General features: G+C 33.5%; 1 long non-coding RNA gene across 2 annotated transcripts in view; it reads left to right on the top strand.

The window, feature by feature from the left end:
- LOC120304697 overlaps positions 1-18,808 on the top strand; it is an 87,799-nt gene that overhangs the window by 36,150 nt on the left and 32,841 nt on the right. For both annotated transcript variants that reach the window (XR_005555800.1, XR_005555798.1), the window contains one exon: positions 15,586-15,744. This is a non-coding gene — a long non-coding RNA (uncharacterized LOC120304697). The remainder of the gene's footprint in view (positions 1-15,585; positions 15,745-18,808) is intronic.

The raw sequence follows: 18,808 nt of genomic DNA, 5'->3' as shown, positions 1-18,808 counted from the left end.
ACCGTTGTCTTTTTTATGTAATGTTTTTTTTTTTAATTTTGTGCAGCAACTGAAAGTTGTTCTGGATTTAGATGGTTTGGTAATCTATAAATAAATATATAAATTTATGGGATTTGTGCAGCCAGTTGTTAATTTGCAATGTTTTTCTTCCATTTCCAGTCTTCTATAGTCCTGTCTTGTCCCAATCCATGCATGCACACAAGGAATTTTTATGCTTTATTAAGGTACTGCAAGCCCCTAATGTTATTCTTCCAATTCATTGGAAAAGCAGGGTCTTGATTTGCCAGAGTCCACCCAGCCAAGACTCAATGTCAAAGGGCAAATACAAAGTCCAAGTTCAAGGCACAAGTTTGCAAATCCACACATGAAGTCCAGGGTCCAAGCACAAGTCCAAAGTTCCAACACAATATTCAAAGCCAAGTCCAGAATACAGTCATGAAATCCAAGGTCCAACATGTGCTTTGCTCTACATGTTGGGATCTGGCAACCCCTCCTTGTCTCTGCTGATTGACTTTAGCTGTGCTTCTTATACACCCCATACCTCTGACTGGTTCTCTCTATTTCCTGACTGCAGCCACATTTCTCCTCTTGTCTCTTCAGCCAGATGATCACCTAGTTGCTCATTTACTGGCCCTTCCAATGTTCCTGGCTCTATCACTCTTGCCCATCCACTCTTGGCATGGAGTCTCCTGTGTCTTCCAAGTCTTCTCCATAGCATGCTCCAAAGTCCCCAGAGCTGGTTCTTCGTCATCTTCCAAGCTGGCATCCAGGGAAGCCATTACAAGTCCTAGCTAAAGAATGACACTTGAGGCCCCAAGATTTTGAGCCTGCTTATCAGATATTTTTTTAAAAATGTGAAAGTTGTAGCTCTTCTCTGCAGCATGATTTGTTCCCATGTGGACTACCAGGGAGAGATAATTGTCAATAGATTTGATAAGTTTGAAAATTGTTCTGTTATGTGGATTTTTTTGCCCCTGGCAGGCAGAATCATGAATCAATGGATTTAGTTGACAGACATTTGTTCTGATTATTGTGGATGTGAATCAAGTACTATGATACTCTTTATTGCTTTCTTGCAGGGCAGAATATATCCCCTTATGCCTTTTGAGGAGCTACCATTCTATCTCTTGTTCTGTTCTCCTGTTCTATAGGGTCACATTTTTCTATTCCTCCAAGATCAGAAGCTGCTTCTTTTGTGAGAGTCTGAAAGATGATTCCAAGTTCAGCTGTAAAGAATTGCTTTTTGTTGTCAATTTAGTCCATGAGCTTTGATTATTACGTTTCCATGAGAGTGCTGTAGTGCATCTCTTCTTTGATCAGTGTTCCTCTCTCATCAACTAAAGAATGGCATTTATTACTTCAGTTCTTTGACATTTTCTTCAAAAACTTCTACAAGCTTGCACCTAATGCAGATATACTGAGGCTGCTCTCTGGCAGAGACAGAAACATGTCTCTAGCATTGTACATTAAGTATGCAAAATCATTTATTTTGTTTCAGAGGTATTACTAAGAAAAGACTATTTTTCTTTCCTTTCTAAGCCTTCCAGATAGTCAAGGATACATCATGGACTTAAGAGTTCCAACTTGAATTCACCCATCAAACTCCTTTACTCACTTTTTTTTAGCCATTGAGCCCAGTCGTCCTTTACAGCTGCTTTATATTCCTCTTATGGCCTCTGTTTAATCAGCAGGAAGATACTCCATGTAATACTTATTGCCATTTTGCTCTTGCCTTTTTGAATAACCTGCTATTGAGGTCAATAGTTAAAGTTCATTGAATAAGTTTAGACATCATACTAAATACTTGTTTAGCTAAGCTTTATTGAATAAATTGTAGTTAGCTTAATTTATACACTACTTTAAGTTAACATTGGTCTTTGAGGGCTTCAGGCTAATATCTCAGCCTGCCAATCTTTAACAAGTATTAAGAGGATGTTTTTAAATCCACCACTGCCATTTAAGCAGAGGGTAGAGAGCACCCTATCATGTGTAATATCCAGGTTGCTATGTTACTTTAGTAACTAAATGGAACCATTTATCCTATTTGAATTATTTTAACCAACTATTTTTCTAACATTTTATCCATCTTCCTGGAGAGGGTATACACAGCAGGTAAGCTACAAGTTAATTATCAAGCTTACCTGGCCATTGAAAAAAAGCACATGGGTATTAGTTCACAATGCTGAAATAAATATTTTGGCATATTTCACTTCCCCAACCTTCACAGCAGAAATCAGACAGAGTTCTTTTCCTTTATATTTCTATACAGGAATAGATTTCCATATCAGGAATGCTTTAATGTGTTTAAATGTTTAATATTAAAATATTTAACATATTAGAAATGATTTTAATTTCATCTTTTATATAAAAGAATGGTTATTTTGTAAGTTTCTAAAATAGGAAGGATTGAAACATCCATTGGTTAGATGTAATAGAGCTAAACTTAAATTCCAATAATCTGTGAAGTCTTATTAATGGAAGAATCTGATAACCTAATTATTCAGAGTCCATTATTCAATCCCAGTATCTGAATTTTAATATAAAATACTGAAGCACATGCCCATAGAAATTAAATATATATTCTATTTCTTTCAAGAAGATAAAACCCTATCCCAAAATTTCCAAGAATGAAAAAATAAGGTAACAGAGTGTTTTGGAGATGTGCCCATCTATCCCACAAACAGTGGATAGAATCCTAGCAGTGATTTGCAAGCCTATCTAGAAGCCTAGAATTATAATTATTCTTTAGAATGTGGGCCTACTTTAATTTTTACCCACCTTTATTCTCTGCTAGTAGTAGCCCAAACATGCAGAAAAAGAACAAGGTTAGGGGCTCACTAGTACCTACATTCTTTCCAGTATAGTGCTTAACATTTCTTTAAATCAGGCACTGAAAACTGGTGCGTGTCAGTACATTTGTAGTTCAATTACTATCATTCTTAGCCAGCATGACAAATGGAAAGTCATTGGAAGTGTTGAGGTCCAATGCCTGGAGAAGAAAGAAATCCGATTGTCTAATTCAGCATGAGATAACTATCACTCTCTGATTTGGGACATAAAGATGAATGTACAACAGGCCTTTAATGAAGAAAAGATGGCCTTTTCATTCAGCCTCTTTCCAGTCCAGTCCATTAATTACAGTCCATGTAATTAATATTATAGTATTTTATTACCTTTTATTACCTCTCAACCTGAATACTAGTATTAGATAACTTTAAGATGGGTGGGTTGGCTTTTCTGGTTGGGGAATTCTGGGAGTTGAAGTCCACCCATCTTAAAGTAGCCCAAGTTGAGAAACACTGCTTTTAAAAATTAATATAATGTTTTTTTACATTTCTCTTATTAATTCAAAAAAGTTCTAATTCTAGTATGTTGTGATGGATCCCAGTAATATGGAGGAAATAATAATATTTGTTATTTAATAGCATATACAGTGATCTTTTTGAAAGAAGCAAAACATTGGCGTTAAGGACCTTGTGGGAGACAAATATTTCTCAAAAACAATTTCTTAAGAGTAATTAATAAAAGAGTAGATTTTAGATAATTATTAATAGTTATAATTATCTTATTATCTTTGATTTAATTTGTTAATATTTGTTTGGAGAAAGAGTTAAAGCGTGTTATGGTTTTGTTTGATAGTATAGTCGGTTTATGTTAGTTAGATTATGTTTGTTTATTTTATTTTTTATCCTGTAATCAGCTCTGGGAAGTGGGGAAGGGGGGAAGGGGTGGGGGGGGCGTTTATATTGTAATAAATTTATAAAACTTTTAAATAAAAAAGAGTAATTAATAAAACAGTATAAACAGGGTCAATACTACTTTTAATTAAGGAGAGTGCTTAATTTCATTTGTCCAAATACATTGTTTCCTTAATATTTTCTATCATTGTAAGTAGTAGTGAGAGCACATCATGAGAAAGGCAGGGCTAGATGAAACAAAAGTTGGAATTAAGATTGCCGGGAGAAATATCAACAACCTAAGATATGCAGATGATACCACTCTAATGGCAGAAAGTGAAGAGGAACTAAAGAGCCTCTTGATGAGGGTGAAGAATGAGAGTGCAAAAGTTGGCTTGAAACTCAACATTAAGAAAACCAAAATCATGGCATCCGGCCCTCTCAATTCCTGGCAAATAGATGGGGAAGAAATGGAGGTAGTGACAGATTTTATTTTTCTGGGCTCCAAGATCACCTCAGATGGGGACTGCAGCCGAGAAATTAAAAGACGCTTGCTCCTGGGGAGGAAAGCTATGGCAAATTTAGACAGCATACTAAAAAGCAGAGACATCACCCTGCCAACAAAAGTGCATATAGTCCAGGCCATGGTTTTCCCAGTTGCAATGTATGGCTGTGAAAGTTGGACCATAAGAAAGGCTGAGCGCAAAAGAATTGAGGCCTTTGAACTATGGTGCTGGAGAAGACTCCTGCGAGTCCCTTGGACTGCAAGGCGTTCAAACCGGTCAGTCCTAGAAGAGATCAACCCTGACTGCTCTTTAGAAGGCCAGATCCTGAAGTTGAAACTCAAATACTTTGGCCACCTAATGAGAAGGAAGGACTCACTGGAGAAGGGCCTAATGCTGGGAAAGATTGAGGGCAATAGAAGAAGGGGACGACAGAGAATGAGATGGCTGGATGGAGTCACTGAAGCAGTAGGTGTGAACTTAAATGGACTCCAGAAGATGGTAGAGGACAGGAAGACCTGGAGGAACGTTGTCCATGGGGTCACGATGGGTCGAACACAACTTCGCAATTAACAACAACAACAACAAAGTAGTAGTGGGAAGAGGAGAATGCTTGCTAAAAGAATAAAAACAAATAGCAATATTGAAGCCATGGACAAGTGAATGAAAAGCAATGCCTCCTATGCTGTGTCACCAGTGGATGGCAATACTGAAATCCTAAAAGCTCTTGTGCATTCTTTAGCATCTGTTCTTCAGTTCAGCTGGTGGCAAAAAGGTTGAATTGCTAATATTTCTGAAATAAAAACTTTCATTGAGTACTTGCTGTGTGATTGAATTGTGAATGCCAAAGCAGTTTCTCCAATTGATAGTCACTGTCAAATTCAGGTTCTTTATAGTGATTATTGTGTTGACATGAGTACTATGCATCTCTGGTCCAAAAATATAAAATGGTGAACGAAAGAGTGATTTGTGTGATCAAGAATAAAGTAGCTGAGCTATGACAGTAATCCTTTAGTTTCACTACCTGCTATCAGTCCAGATTTGAGGCCACACAATTTTCTTTTTTACCAAACTGAATATCTTTATGAGCATTTATTTGTCTCAAATAAAGAAGGAGAAAGAACTGTCATGACTGGTTGAAGAGACAAAATATAGAGTTCTTTGGTGAGGGCTTTAAGAAACTAGTCTGTCATTGGCAGAAGTGTATAATGAATATCGATGATTATGTGGAAAATGCAGGTAATAAACAAGCTCATTTCAAGGATAATTTTCAGGTATTAAAATATCTCTTCTTAAACTGAGATTATGGGACTGGAGGCTTTACTTCATTCATCCCTCATGCTTGTCTACTTTGATAAGTCTTATCCGTTATCCAAATTGCTCATTTATGTTTCTGAATACAATAAAACTAAGCAACAATAAACATATGAACTCTTATTCTGTGACATATGTCCTCAGTGACATAGTGGATGTTCCAAAAATAGAAAATAAGAACAAAAATGAAGAAATGTTAGTAGTTGTTCATATATTTAGTGACATTCCAAAGATAATCAGTAAACATGGACCTTAATTTAATAATAATAACTGTAAATGCTAATAAATTTAATTTCAGATGTTCTCTACACAGGAAACATTTCTCATGTTTTCTTAAAAAAAGATAATTCAGAATCAAGCTGAGACAACAAAGTACCTTTCAATGTACAATTTGTGGTTGCCTATGCTTTATATTTCCAATAATAACTTCTGTTCAATATTGTTTTGGTATACCTGCACACAATATATAATGTTATATGCTGGTATTGAACACCAACCAATACAGAGTCCCAAAAAGAAAATCCTATTATCATTTCTCAGAAATCCTCTTTACTTCTCAGTTTATCAGGCAATTAATGTCTGATGAGAAGAGGTGGAAAAAGCCCCAGTCATAAAAAATACTAATTCAAAACTGGAGACAATGTCCAAGAATCACATAGAAATGAGAAGGGATATGAACAAATTAGATAATAAGATTGAAACGATACAACAAACAATTGAGAAAAATGAAGAAAGAATACAGACAGTAGAAATAGGATTGGATAAAATAGAGAAAAAGTTGATGCAGTAGATAAAAAATTGATGGGAATCAACAAAAAAATGGAAGAATCGATCATACATCTGGAAATGAATAGGACAGGCATTCTATCTAGGATTCCAAAACGTGGTGGAAGATAAGGAAAAGGATTTGGGTACAATTATGGTAGGGTTGATAGCTGAAGCTCTACAAAGGGATAAGCAAGTGGTATTGTTAGAAATAGATGAGGTATACCGAATTCATACCAACTATGCCCAAAGGAATAGACTCCCACGAGAAGTACATATAAGGTTCGCCAGAAAAAAAGTTAGAGACATAATATACATGATTAGAGAAGATCCAATGATTTACAAAGGCATAGAAATTCAAACATTAAAACAAGTCCCAAAGAAAGTGAGAGAACAGAGAAGGGACTATAGATTTCTCAGTGTACATCTACTCAAAAGAAGCATACCATTCAGATGGTTAATCCCCGAGGGGATGTTAATAACATGGCAAGAGAGGAAGATTAAAATAGATAGCTTAGACAAGGCAAGAGGTTTCTATGAACAGCTAGAAGATGAAGAAGGAGAGAATAGTAGTAAAGAAGAATCAGAATTAGAATCTAGAAGTCAGGAAGACCAGCAACAGGAGTTAAAAGAAAGAGAGATAGAAAGTAAGGAAGTAAAAAGACAAAAGAAAGAAAGAGGAATAGGTTTGAGAACAGGACAAACACAAAGGTAAAATAATGGAAAAGGAGATTAGATTAATATCAATCAATGTCAATGGATTAAATGCACCAGCTAAAAGAAAACAACTATTAACAAAATTAGTTAAACAAGATGTAGATATAGCTTGTATACAAGAAGTACACATAAAAAATCAGCACAGAAAATATTTGGAATTCCTGAAATTAGGAGTACTATATACATCATTAATGGAACAAAAACAGAGAGGAATAGCAGTATATATTAAGAAAGGAATTAAAGCCAAATTAAAATACCAAGATACAGAGGGAAGGATACTAATAATAGAACAACAAATGGCTGTTGGTGACAATTTATGCTCCGAATGAGAATCAAAAATATTTCTTTAAAAACTTACATGAAAAACTTATAGAAATTGGATAAGGAAATATCTGTATAATAGGAGATTATAATGCGGTAGTGAATGCAAAAAAGGATTATATTTGCAATGCGAAAAATAAAAAGAAAAGGAAAACACTACCAAGGACATTTTTTGAGTTGGCACATGAATTCAATTTATCTGACCAATGGAGGAAACGGAACCCCATGAAAAAGGAATATTCCTTTTTTTCGAATCCACATAAATCGTGGTCTTGGTTGGACCTGGCATGGATGAATGGGATTATTAATATTATTTGAAAATAATATTAATAATGCCAAATACATGGGCCGACCATAACCCCCTGAAAATAGTCTGGACAGGTCAGAAAAAAGTAAGGAGAAGGTGGACACTAAACGCCCAAATTTTGAAGGAAAAAGAATTTATTGTAAGGATTAGAAAAGAAATGGAATTATTTTTTAAAGAAAACACTAAACAACAAACATCACTACAAATTATATGGGATACTGCTAAAGCATATTTGAGAGGAATAGCGATAGTTTATACAGCTAGAAAAAATAAGGTGAAAAGACAAAACATACTTCAGGAAGAGATTAAAAAAATTAGAATCTAAATTACAAAGGGAGCCCCAGGATGAACTGATTAAAGACGAAATGGTTTTGGCTAAACATAAATTAAATATGGTAGAACAAGAGGAGATGGCAAGAGAATTGAAAGTAGCCAAACAAAACTTTTTCGAACATGCAAATAAGCCTGGGAGGTGGCTCGCTTATAAATTAAAAAAAGAGAAAGAAAAAAGATTCATTCAGGAACTGCAAGACAAAAATGGAGAGTTACAATATAAAATGGATAAAAAGAAAAAAATAATTCAGAACTATTTTGAGTTACTATACAAAAAAGAGGAAATAGAGGAGGAGAATATAAAACAATATTTAAAGATCAATGGTTTGTCGGAATTAAAAGAAGGACAGAGAGAATTATTGAATGAGGAAATAACAGCTATGGAATTAAGAACCGCAGTGCAAAAACAAAAAAATAATAAAACCCCGGGGCCAGATAGTCTACCAGGGGAGGTGTATAAGACTCTTTATGAATATTTGGAAACAACATTATTAGATGTATACAATGATGTGTTGGAGAATGCCAAATTACCAGATTCTTGGACAGAAGCAAATATAATTCTTATTCCAAAAGGAGGTACTGACCCCAAACAGATAAAAAATTATAGGCCAATCTCGTTGTTGAATTCGGATTATAAAATTTTCACTACTATTATTGTGGAACGATTGAAAGTAATATTAAATCAAACAATACATCCAGATCAAAATGGTTTTTTACCCTCAAGACAAATTAGGAACAACACGAGAAACGTGTTAAATGTCCTGGAATACTATGAAGCACACCCGAATAAACAGGTAGCATTAGTATTTTTAGATGCTCAGAAAGCATTTGACAACCTTAATTGGTAGTTTATGTTCAAACAGAGGATATGAAATTTGGAGGGAAGTTCGAGAAAATGATAAGGGCAATATATAAGATACAAAAGGCTAGAGTGATAATTAATGGGGAGAACACAAAGAAAATTGAAATAAATAAAGGAATAAGACAGGGATGCCCAATGTCGCCTCTACTTTTTATTTTAACGTTAGAAGTGCTACTAACCCAAATTAAGAACCAATAATGAAATAAAAGGATCAAAACTAGTTTTTAAGAGCCTGGGTAATGTGATAGCGGAGAACTAGAAGAAAACCAGGTTCATATTTAGTCTCAATCATGGAAAGTCATTGGGTAAACTGTGGAACATAACTATCTCTTAGCCAGGTCTTCTGCATCATAAGACTGTTTAAGACAATTCTTGTTAAGGGAAACATGATTGTTGTGGTGGTGAAAAATTAGATAAAGGAGTGCTGTTTGTCACTTTAAATTCCTGTGGGAGAAACAGGATAAAAATAACAAATAATGAATAAGTGGATATAACTATCCACAAGTGTTTTATACTGGGAAATATACAGGAAATTCTAATTCTTATGAACCTAATTGAAATACAGAAGATTAATTCATAATTATGCTGACTGAACTCTAAAAAACTTACTGTAGTAGTACATAAAAGAATTAGAATGCAATTAAACCTATGGGATTTCTATTTTATTGTTGGCAAATAAATGGCCTGAAAGGACCTGATGGTGACAAAGAAAGAGAAAAAAAACAATGACAATTGCTGATTTCTAAGGTAAGGAAGTCTACTATGAATATGCTGCAAATTTATTTTGGGAGCAAAGAGACTTTGATGAAAACTTTGGAGTGTCCAACTATCTTATATGGCACTGTGTAATTTTCTCAAATGTTTATAGCTTGGTAATACCTGAGGACTGAAGAGAGCAAGATACTTGATCGTAGAAGCAAGCATGTCCTACCGTAAAAGAAAAAGTGAAGCCATGGCATGCCATTGCCTAATGGAGTGGACAATGTTCACCTTGCATTGCACAAGAAGAAGTTCAGGGCCTGAGAATATAAAAGAAATTTAGTTATGATCTGTAGAAGAAAATATTTGTAAGTCCCATTATAATAATCAGCATAGAAGCTATATCATTCAACAGAGTCCATTTTCTTATCATATTTCAGGAGATTTCATATATACAATTCCATTTCTTTCCACAATGCAAATATAAAATTTAGCTGCAATGTTACTTCAGCCTAATAATTTTGCATTGTAGATGTATACACATATTTTAATGTGCCCTTTATTATCCCTTGATGGATGGAGTGCATAATTTAAAATCATTTAGTACAAAGTTATGTAGCAGTGACATCCAGGCAATTAAAAATTCCAGAAATTTACAGTAATAATTTACTCTCACACAAAATTATTTCTAGATATTAATTTTATTGATTCATTGTATTGCTTTTATAATTTCTATCATATAAATTTCAAAAAGTAGCTCAGAATTGGACAAAAATTGGCAGTTGAAACATCTTGCAAAAAGTAGCTTAGAGATCAAGAGGCCAAGTGCTTTCATTAATTGAGATGACCAATGTTGCAAGTGGCAGAACCTTTTCTAATTACATACCAAATTTTGCCAGGACATATTTTGAAAATCAGTGCTGCAGTTATCTTTTTGAAAAAGCAAATACATGAACAATGCAAAACAGTGAGTTCTCCAACACAGTTTTCAAAATGATCAGAAACACAGCTGACTTATGCGGATGCTGCCTCATCTACTGTATTTCCTATTGTTTCATACTTTATAGGCCTTGACAATATACCCTATTTTTTCTTGCTTTTTTGTTGTTTTAATCTTTCCTTTAGTTAATACAGTGCTTTTTTCAGGCTATAGTCACTGACTCCATTTTCTGGATACATGGAACCTTGTTCTAAGCTCCTGGATGGAAACACCATTACACAGCAATCTTCCCATGCTCTACTGAATATGTGAAGGTTCAAAGTAGAAATAAGGCTAATAAAATCGAATCAAGAACTGACTTTGCATTTATAGGAAGAGTTCCAGCTACTTTGTATAGATTGCATATTCAGTTTGACCCTCACACTTTCAAGAAACAAGTGAAGATCGCTTTCATTGACCCCATAAAAGTTTTTCATTGGAAAATATGATTAAGAAGAAATAGTCCCCATAGCTCATCTGAATTCCTTTATTTACATTCCTAGCTACATTTAAATGCCATAATCTAACACAGCACATTATTCCATAGTATGGCAATATTCATTGTCAAACATACAATTTAACATTGGATCTTATGGGTAACATCAAACTATTTTTAAGCTCAGCTGCTAGAAACACTGAACAACACAATTACTGGGCAAAACTGAGCACAAAATAAAGCATTCTTAAGACCACTGATTTCAATGGCTCTAAACATGACTCAGTGTGAGATAGACTGTGAAATCATAATAATTGGAGATGGCAGACTTCTGAACAAAGAAGCACATGATGAGAATAAGAGATGGAAATCTGGAGAGATTTGTAAACTACAGGAAGCTGGAGGACAAAGGAAGATCATATCGAGTTCCTAAAATACCCAAAGAAAATAACAATTTTTTTAAAAAATAATAATGTTTATAAATTATAAAGATATGTGCATTCTAAATTATTTTGCATATTCACTCACATTTTCTCATTGTGTTCTTTTTCCTTGTTTATTTTATTGCTCTATTATTTTACTTCTGTTTATAATCCTTATATTTTCTTCCTTTTTATTATTGTAAACTGCCTAGAGTAGCCCCATGGTGAGTTAGGCAAGAAATAAATTTAACAAGTAAATGATACTAATTTATGAGGCCTTATATTATCGATTTAAATTAAATTTGTAATATTTAAAGGTATTTATGGTTTTAGGATGTATATATACCTAAGTATATGTAATAGAAATATTTTGGGAGTATATAAATCAGCCAATATTCATTTCAAATATGTGACTAAAATTTGTGATTTGCCATTTGAATTGTTGAATTGAGTTGATCTAAAGATTACTATATTGAGAATCTGGTGGATATAGTGATTGAAGATCCCAGACTAAAAACCAGGAGCCAGTGAATTCTAGTTCTGTTTTAGGCATAAAAACATCTTGGTTATTGGGTCAGTCAGCTTTTGGAAGAAGACACTGGCAACCCCGTTCGACAAATATTGACAACAAATATCTTCAGGAATAAGTCTAATTTGAAGACACACACATCCACAAACACGAAAAAGACCTTTTACTTCTATAAAACATGAATAATTTCATCCAATCTTCAGAACAAAAGAATTACATTCATTCAAAAGTTTGAAGAGGCAATTTGTTATATGAAATTATGTATTTTCTATTTTTCCCCTTGTAGTGTGCATTCAAAACCAAAAGTGTCACTAATATACATGACACAAATGCAGACATATTATAAGTATAACATATTTGTGTCTTTTTGTACTCTCATGCATAGCTATAAAGCCTAAGGGCCAAAGTGATCCTGAGGGATTTTAACAGCTGTAAAATGCATAAAATGTAGTTGGTTTTCTACTGTACCATTTTAAAATCCTGTTGAGAAGATTATATTACTTGATGAGTATTGATTTGATACCAAACTTCTATTATTTTACTATTTATGAAAATTGTAAATGTGTATGGTTATTATTTCTTTTATTTTTAAAACTAAAATGTTATGCAGTTATTTAATTGCATAACATTTTAGTTTTAAAAATAAAAGAATGGAGTTTATAATATCTGGTCAAACCTAGTTTCACTGACTATATATATATGTATATATATATATATTCACTTTATGAATTAACCCCAATTTACTAGTTTTATTTGTGTCAACATATTTTTGAATACTATTAGCATAGTAATCAGACCTGTTCTCGAGTTCCTGAATGATGTGTTAACTTCTGAAGTAAATAGACATGCAGTGTGAAGAGTGAGCTGTCACTTTGGAAGCGGATTCCTCATCTAAATTAAAAAGCAGTTCTAACTGAAAACTGCAATATTGGCAGGATTAGGAGAAAATAAAAGCACTATTCTTTCAAGCAAATGTTCATAATTTTTAACCAAGGCAGAAGTAGAAAACCTGAAGCAACGTAACAACAAAGTCATGCTGTTACATTTTGTAAATGTCTAATTTCAAAATGGCTTCTTGCTTTGCTGGGAAGAACATTGTATACATTGACAAGGTTGTATAAATCAATGATAATGGAAGTGTACATGTGTATTGATTGCTTTGCTCACACTTATTCATGTGCCTATTATAATTTTGACCACATGGCATGGATGAATGCATATTACTATGTTCTGCAGGAGTTTTATAAATGGCTACTTTAAATTATTGATTTTTCTGTCAAAAGTATTCTGAAAAAAGCCAGTTCATAGACACATTTAAAGGTGCTTTAATCTAAGAGAGAACCACCTTAATGCAATCTGTTTTAATTTATTGGATTAAAAATAATTCTAAACTTTCCTCTTTAAGGGTTAAAATTGAATCCTGTCTATAGCTCATTTCTATAGTAACCACAAGACTGAGACTTTTTTTAATGGGCACCTAATAATTAGAAAGTGCTAGAAGGTATAACAATATAATGAATCAAAACTGATAGACTTGTAGGTTTCCATAGAAACATGTATAATTATGATAATCGGTCCCTGGCGTATCCTCAAAATCGTATACATTCAGTTAAACGCAATAAACATTAGGCACTATTTAGTGAGCTGTGATGCAAATTAACAGTGTGAGATACAGGGAGCCTATGAATAAAATTGCTCTACAGTTTATCTCAAACTAATTTCCCAGATTGCTTTAATAGGTATATTGTGTGGATGGGAAGAGCAGAAAACTGTGTTGTTACTGGTAACAACAATAATATTTCAAAAAAGTGGGCTGAATTATGGTTAATTTACTTCAGCACATTATTACATGCAGGATCACAGATTGCCCACTGAGAAAATAACATAGGGGAGTGTCAAATTATTTTTTAAAATGAATATATTTGTGTTTCTTCTTTTCAGACAAAAATATTACTACTTCACAATAAAAGAAATAGTGAAGTTTTTTGCTCTTTGATTTATTTATTATTGCTTAATGAAATTACTGGCCTATGGTTGTAGAACTTTTTCTGCAAAATGGGAGTATTATAATTCAATAAAAATAAAAAGGATCTTGTACTACTTTATAGTATCTTTGTAGTGTAGTATGTAATTATAGTATATTGTACATGCACACATATACAACTATTGGATCTGACTTAAAAAAAAATTGGACAACCAACAGAAAAGAGATATAGAGCACTCCTAGATCTTTACTTTCCAAATTTATTGTACCTTATTTATTTAATATTTGTATAGGAATCTATATTAAATCAAATAAATAATAATAGTAGTTTATTAAACTTGTATACCAGTTGAATTCCAATGACTCTGGGAAGCTCACAACACATAAACAAAGAAATTACAATAAAATCAATTAAGAAAAGATGGCAAATGTGACAGACCACTTTTGAATGAAGTGAGGAGTCTTATTCCCCCTTCCTGGCAATAATAATAACAATAACAACAACAATAACAACAACAACAATAACAACAACAACAACAATAATATTAAAAGCATCAAACATCCAAACCTATATATCCCAGGCCATTGGAAAGGCTTCAATAGGTGGATAAAAATGACAAATCCAGTCTAACATCTGGCTGAAGGTACGATAAGCCATAATATAATAATAACCATAGCTATACATGCATGAATCTAATGTCCAGAAAGAAAGAAAAAGTTATTAACTCTTTGTGGGAATTGGATTGCCTACAATGTTTGCATGAAGACTGAAAAATCACTTTATTAAATAAAAAAACGGAAATCTGTATAGCTGCAGTAAGTATGGCAGTGATAATTCACAACATTCTCTAAAGTATAAAGCATAGAGACACTTGTGCATGTGGGTGGAGATGTATACAAGAGACAAAGAGAGAGAAGGTTTAGTGTGTCAAGCATAGAATCAATTAATGGACCTAATACTGATTTGGAGACCAGTGAGTGTGTTGAGTTTTCATGACTAGAATAAGGATGAAGGCAACATTCAGAAAAAAAAAAATCAAATCAAAAGAAACAAGAAAATTAAGGGAATTGTCAAATAATTGTTTCATACAATCACAGTTAGATTACATTATAAAATATAAAGCATTTGTTTGACAATTATAGTACTAAACTTTATTAATTCATGAACACAAATGTTCACAATAGCTTATTTAATTTTAACAAATTTTACGCTGTTTTTCCTTTAACACCAATTAATTTGTTTTGACAGATGTTAAAATATCTTGTGTGTTACAACAAAAGCCTGCATTTTTAATTAAAAACATGGTCGCAAGTTTATTCATTTTATGGCCTTAGATTTATACTTTTAAAAAATACTATCCCTAATGGTAAATCATATAAAAGATAGCTTTAAAGAAGATGTGAATCAAAACTTACATCAGAAATTATGGCTCAAAATTATGCAAAATAGAAAAAAGAAATCCAGAATAAAACTGTTATTGTAAATGTATAATATGAAAAAATGATGGTTGAGCAGTAATTATTGTATTAGGGTGGTAAATAAATAGTTTTTTCAGTCATTTCAATGTGATACTATACTTTTGCTTTCATTAGAACCATACTTGTATATAATTGTTACTATGTTTTTTTCCCCAGTGTTACTGTAGTTTGTTGTAATTTCATGAAATGTAGTCTCATTGTGGATTAGTATAATACTTTCAATTTCAGGACAAGGTAAAAAGATTTTTTTCTTCTTAGAGTTTTTCCACAAGTGCAAGGTGTGATTCGCCCCTCCCCCAATCAACCAAATAATGATCATTGTGATCAGAAGTGACTAACTGGATTCATCTAACCCTGATGTTGTGGGATGAGAAACATTGACTGGCCAAAGTCAACCAGCCAGCTTTCATGCCTAAGGTAAGACTAGAATTCCCAGTTTCCTGGCTTCCAGTTTATGCCTTAACCACTATACCAATCTGACTCTTGAAAAGAACAAATTCCAATCCATGATTTAAATTGGTTTTTTTTTAGCTTTTTATGTAACTTTTACTATTTTCTGTTATAGGAGAAATGGAGTGTGTGTGTGTGTGTATGAGAGAGAGAGAAAAAAAATTCAGTCACGTGTGCAGTCAGGATCTTGTCTGTTTTCACCCTAAGCTTGGTTCATAAGAAGATTTCACAACATATTATTCCCCAACTTTGTATATAGGAGGCTTTTTACTCTCCCAGGTATCTCTAAAGAAATCTTTCTTTCATGCAGTTTTATAGAATTTCTATCACTATTTGTTAGCATTTATTTCCTTCAGGACCTTAAAGTAGCATTCAGTGTCCTCCTTTCCCCTCCTGTGATCAGGTTTGCTGGTTGAGAGTGACTAGCAAGTCACTTAGTAAGCTTCCATGACTGACAATGGACAATGGCTCTCCAGAGCTGAAGTCCAATATATCTGACCTCTAAATTACATCAGCTCTGATCAATGAAATCTGTGATGACACAGAACTAAAAAAATAATCAGTCTCCCTAAATATATTGGATTTCATTTCATTGTCAATCAGTATAGCCAAATTCCTCCATGTTAAGGAACCATCAGTTTGGAAAGGTCTGAATTACTTCAATGACTTCAGTCATAAAACTAGGATGCTACATGCTCAAATATCCCCCCTGTTTTCATATCTATCATTGTTATTCATTTGCACAGTAGATCCCTGAAATTAACTATTTTGGATAGGAGATTTTTTGATGAGAGTCCCAAGACCAGATTTTATGTTCATCATAAAAGCTTAAATGCTTCTTCCCAATTCCATGCAGGTCATTTCTTCTATTTGTGGGATTCTTGAATATGGCCATGATGGTTAGATTTGCCACCATTTTTTTAAAAAAAATATATTATTTAATGTCCTAGTACAGTGGTTCTCAACCTTTTTATATGGCGACCCGGTCATAAGGACGCGCCGCGCATGCGTGGCGCCGCCCCATGCATGCGCCGCCCCATGTGTGGCGCGCATGCGCGGCGCCGCCCCCTGAGAGAAAAAAATGGCAGATCGCGTTGTTTGGTGACCCCCGTAAAATGGTCGTTCAACCCCAAATGGGGTCGCGACCCAAAGGTTGAGAACCGCTGTCCTAGTAGTTTAATGCTTCCCCAGATAGTGGTAGTGATGAAAATCATATTTCATAGACATTTCTGTTAATACAATACATTTAGTTGTCAAACCTATTAGATACAATCATGGAATATGGCATTTCAGCTATTATTATTTATTTCATCTGCATATTATTATTTATTTCATCTGCAAACAACTGCAAACAACTGTTTTCCGCTTCAAGTAGATAGATGCTTCGTAAAAAATAATGAACAGTTGTCTCCAAATAGCAAGTAGAGAACAAATGTGTTCCATGGGTTCTCTCCTTTCAAATCCTGAGATTATTCTTGCTTTATCTTACTCACTGTGCTCAACTGACATCATGAATAGGGAAAAAAGTGGAAAGTCTCAATGAAGACAACCTGGACGGAGCAGTATCATTGCCTGTTGAAATATACAGGAGGTATAAGACAAAAAAAATCCTTTGTACTAAGCTGTGTAGAAAAATGGAGGAAAATTTGTGGAGGACAGTAAATATATGAATGTGTGACAAATTATAGGAAAGAACATGTAGGTTGGCTCCATGTCTCTAAGAGAAAGAAACAGAGAAAGAGGACTTTATCTTGCATCTTAACTCTTTCTCCCTTGCTCCAATTTTGTCTCTAAAATAATCATATTGGATTCTTTCTTGATTTTTTTTTTTTTTTTTGAAGAAGAGGAGAGAGGAATAATGATGCAGAAACCTGGTTCTTCTTCCCACATCACTGGTTGGCAAAGAATATACTGTAGCTCTTATAAGAAAAAAAAAAACTGCATAACATGGGAAAAAATAAAAAAAAATACTAAATGATTATATCTTATTCCTCTCATTTGCTTAATTTCATGTCCTTGAGAAAAATAGAAAGTGAGCAGTACAATTCTTATTATTCTTACTGACACACTTCCAGTAATGTGATACAATTTTCTATATTTGCCATAAATCTACACTTAAGGTACAGAGATCAGCTTCATATTGTAGTATTAAATAACTTGGTTATAAGTAATCCATATCAATCATTTTTGAAGCATGATTTCATCTTTCTTTAATGAGAAACAAAATCTTTCATGTACGTTTTGCTTTTTTACAATGATTTTAGAGAACTATTTGTTAGTTTTTTATTATTAACATTGGATGCTAAATCTAACTATAAGATGTAATATGTATTTTAAAATATTCATTCTGATATGTTAAATATCTTTTGTACAAACCAGCTATTTCTGATAGAAACACAAGTCTAAAATTACAGAAGGTTAAAGGAATATGCCATGCAAATTTTGAGCCCTGAGATTTAGCCTTCAGCTGGACCTTTTTCAATAATTATATTACAAATCATTGGTGAAGCATTTCCAGCATTAGCTGTTTCGAAATATTTTCTTGCTGTAGCATTTTCTTAACACTCTGCTGATATCAACAAGGATATTTAAATATGTTATTATGGTATAAGCTTTGTCAGACTCACAGAATAACAATTTGGTGGGATTTTAAGATATCACAAGATTTTTTTATCCTTTACAGCATCAAAGTTACCTGGTTTCCAGCTGTCAACAGTGAATTTGATAGAGCATTTTTTTTAGCCTTTTGTATTTCTAAAGCTTATAACTATAATATTTCCATAATTCTCAAACATGGGCATCTGGTCCAAGCCATAGTGACACTGTAGATATCATGACGTCATTGCACTTATAATGTAAATTACATAATGAACATAATTTAACTCCCTTGTTTTTCCCCTTGTTCCATGGACCACATACACACAGCAGACAATTATGCTAAATGGTCTTAGGTAAAGTCAGAGTTCAAGTTACAAACAGAGTGGTAAGCATATCCATCTGAATAACTGTACAGTTCTTTTTAGATCTCTGT

Source organism: Crotalus tigris, unplaced genomic scaffold, assembly GCF_016545835.1.
Source record: "Crotalus tigris isolate CLP2741 ecotype Arizona unplaced genomic scaffold, ASM1654583v1 scf7180000017546.9332058, whole genome shotgun sequence".
Classification (NCBI taxonomy): Eukaryota; Metazoa; Chordata; class Lepidosauria; order Squamata; family Viperidae; genus Crotalus; species Crotalus tigris.
The sequence above is the reverse complement of the archived record's forward strand: the minus strand, read 5'-3'. Positions and strand labels throughout refer to the sequence as shown.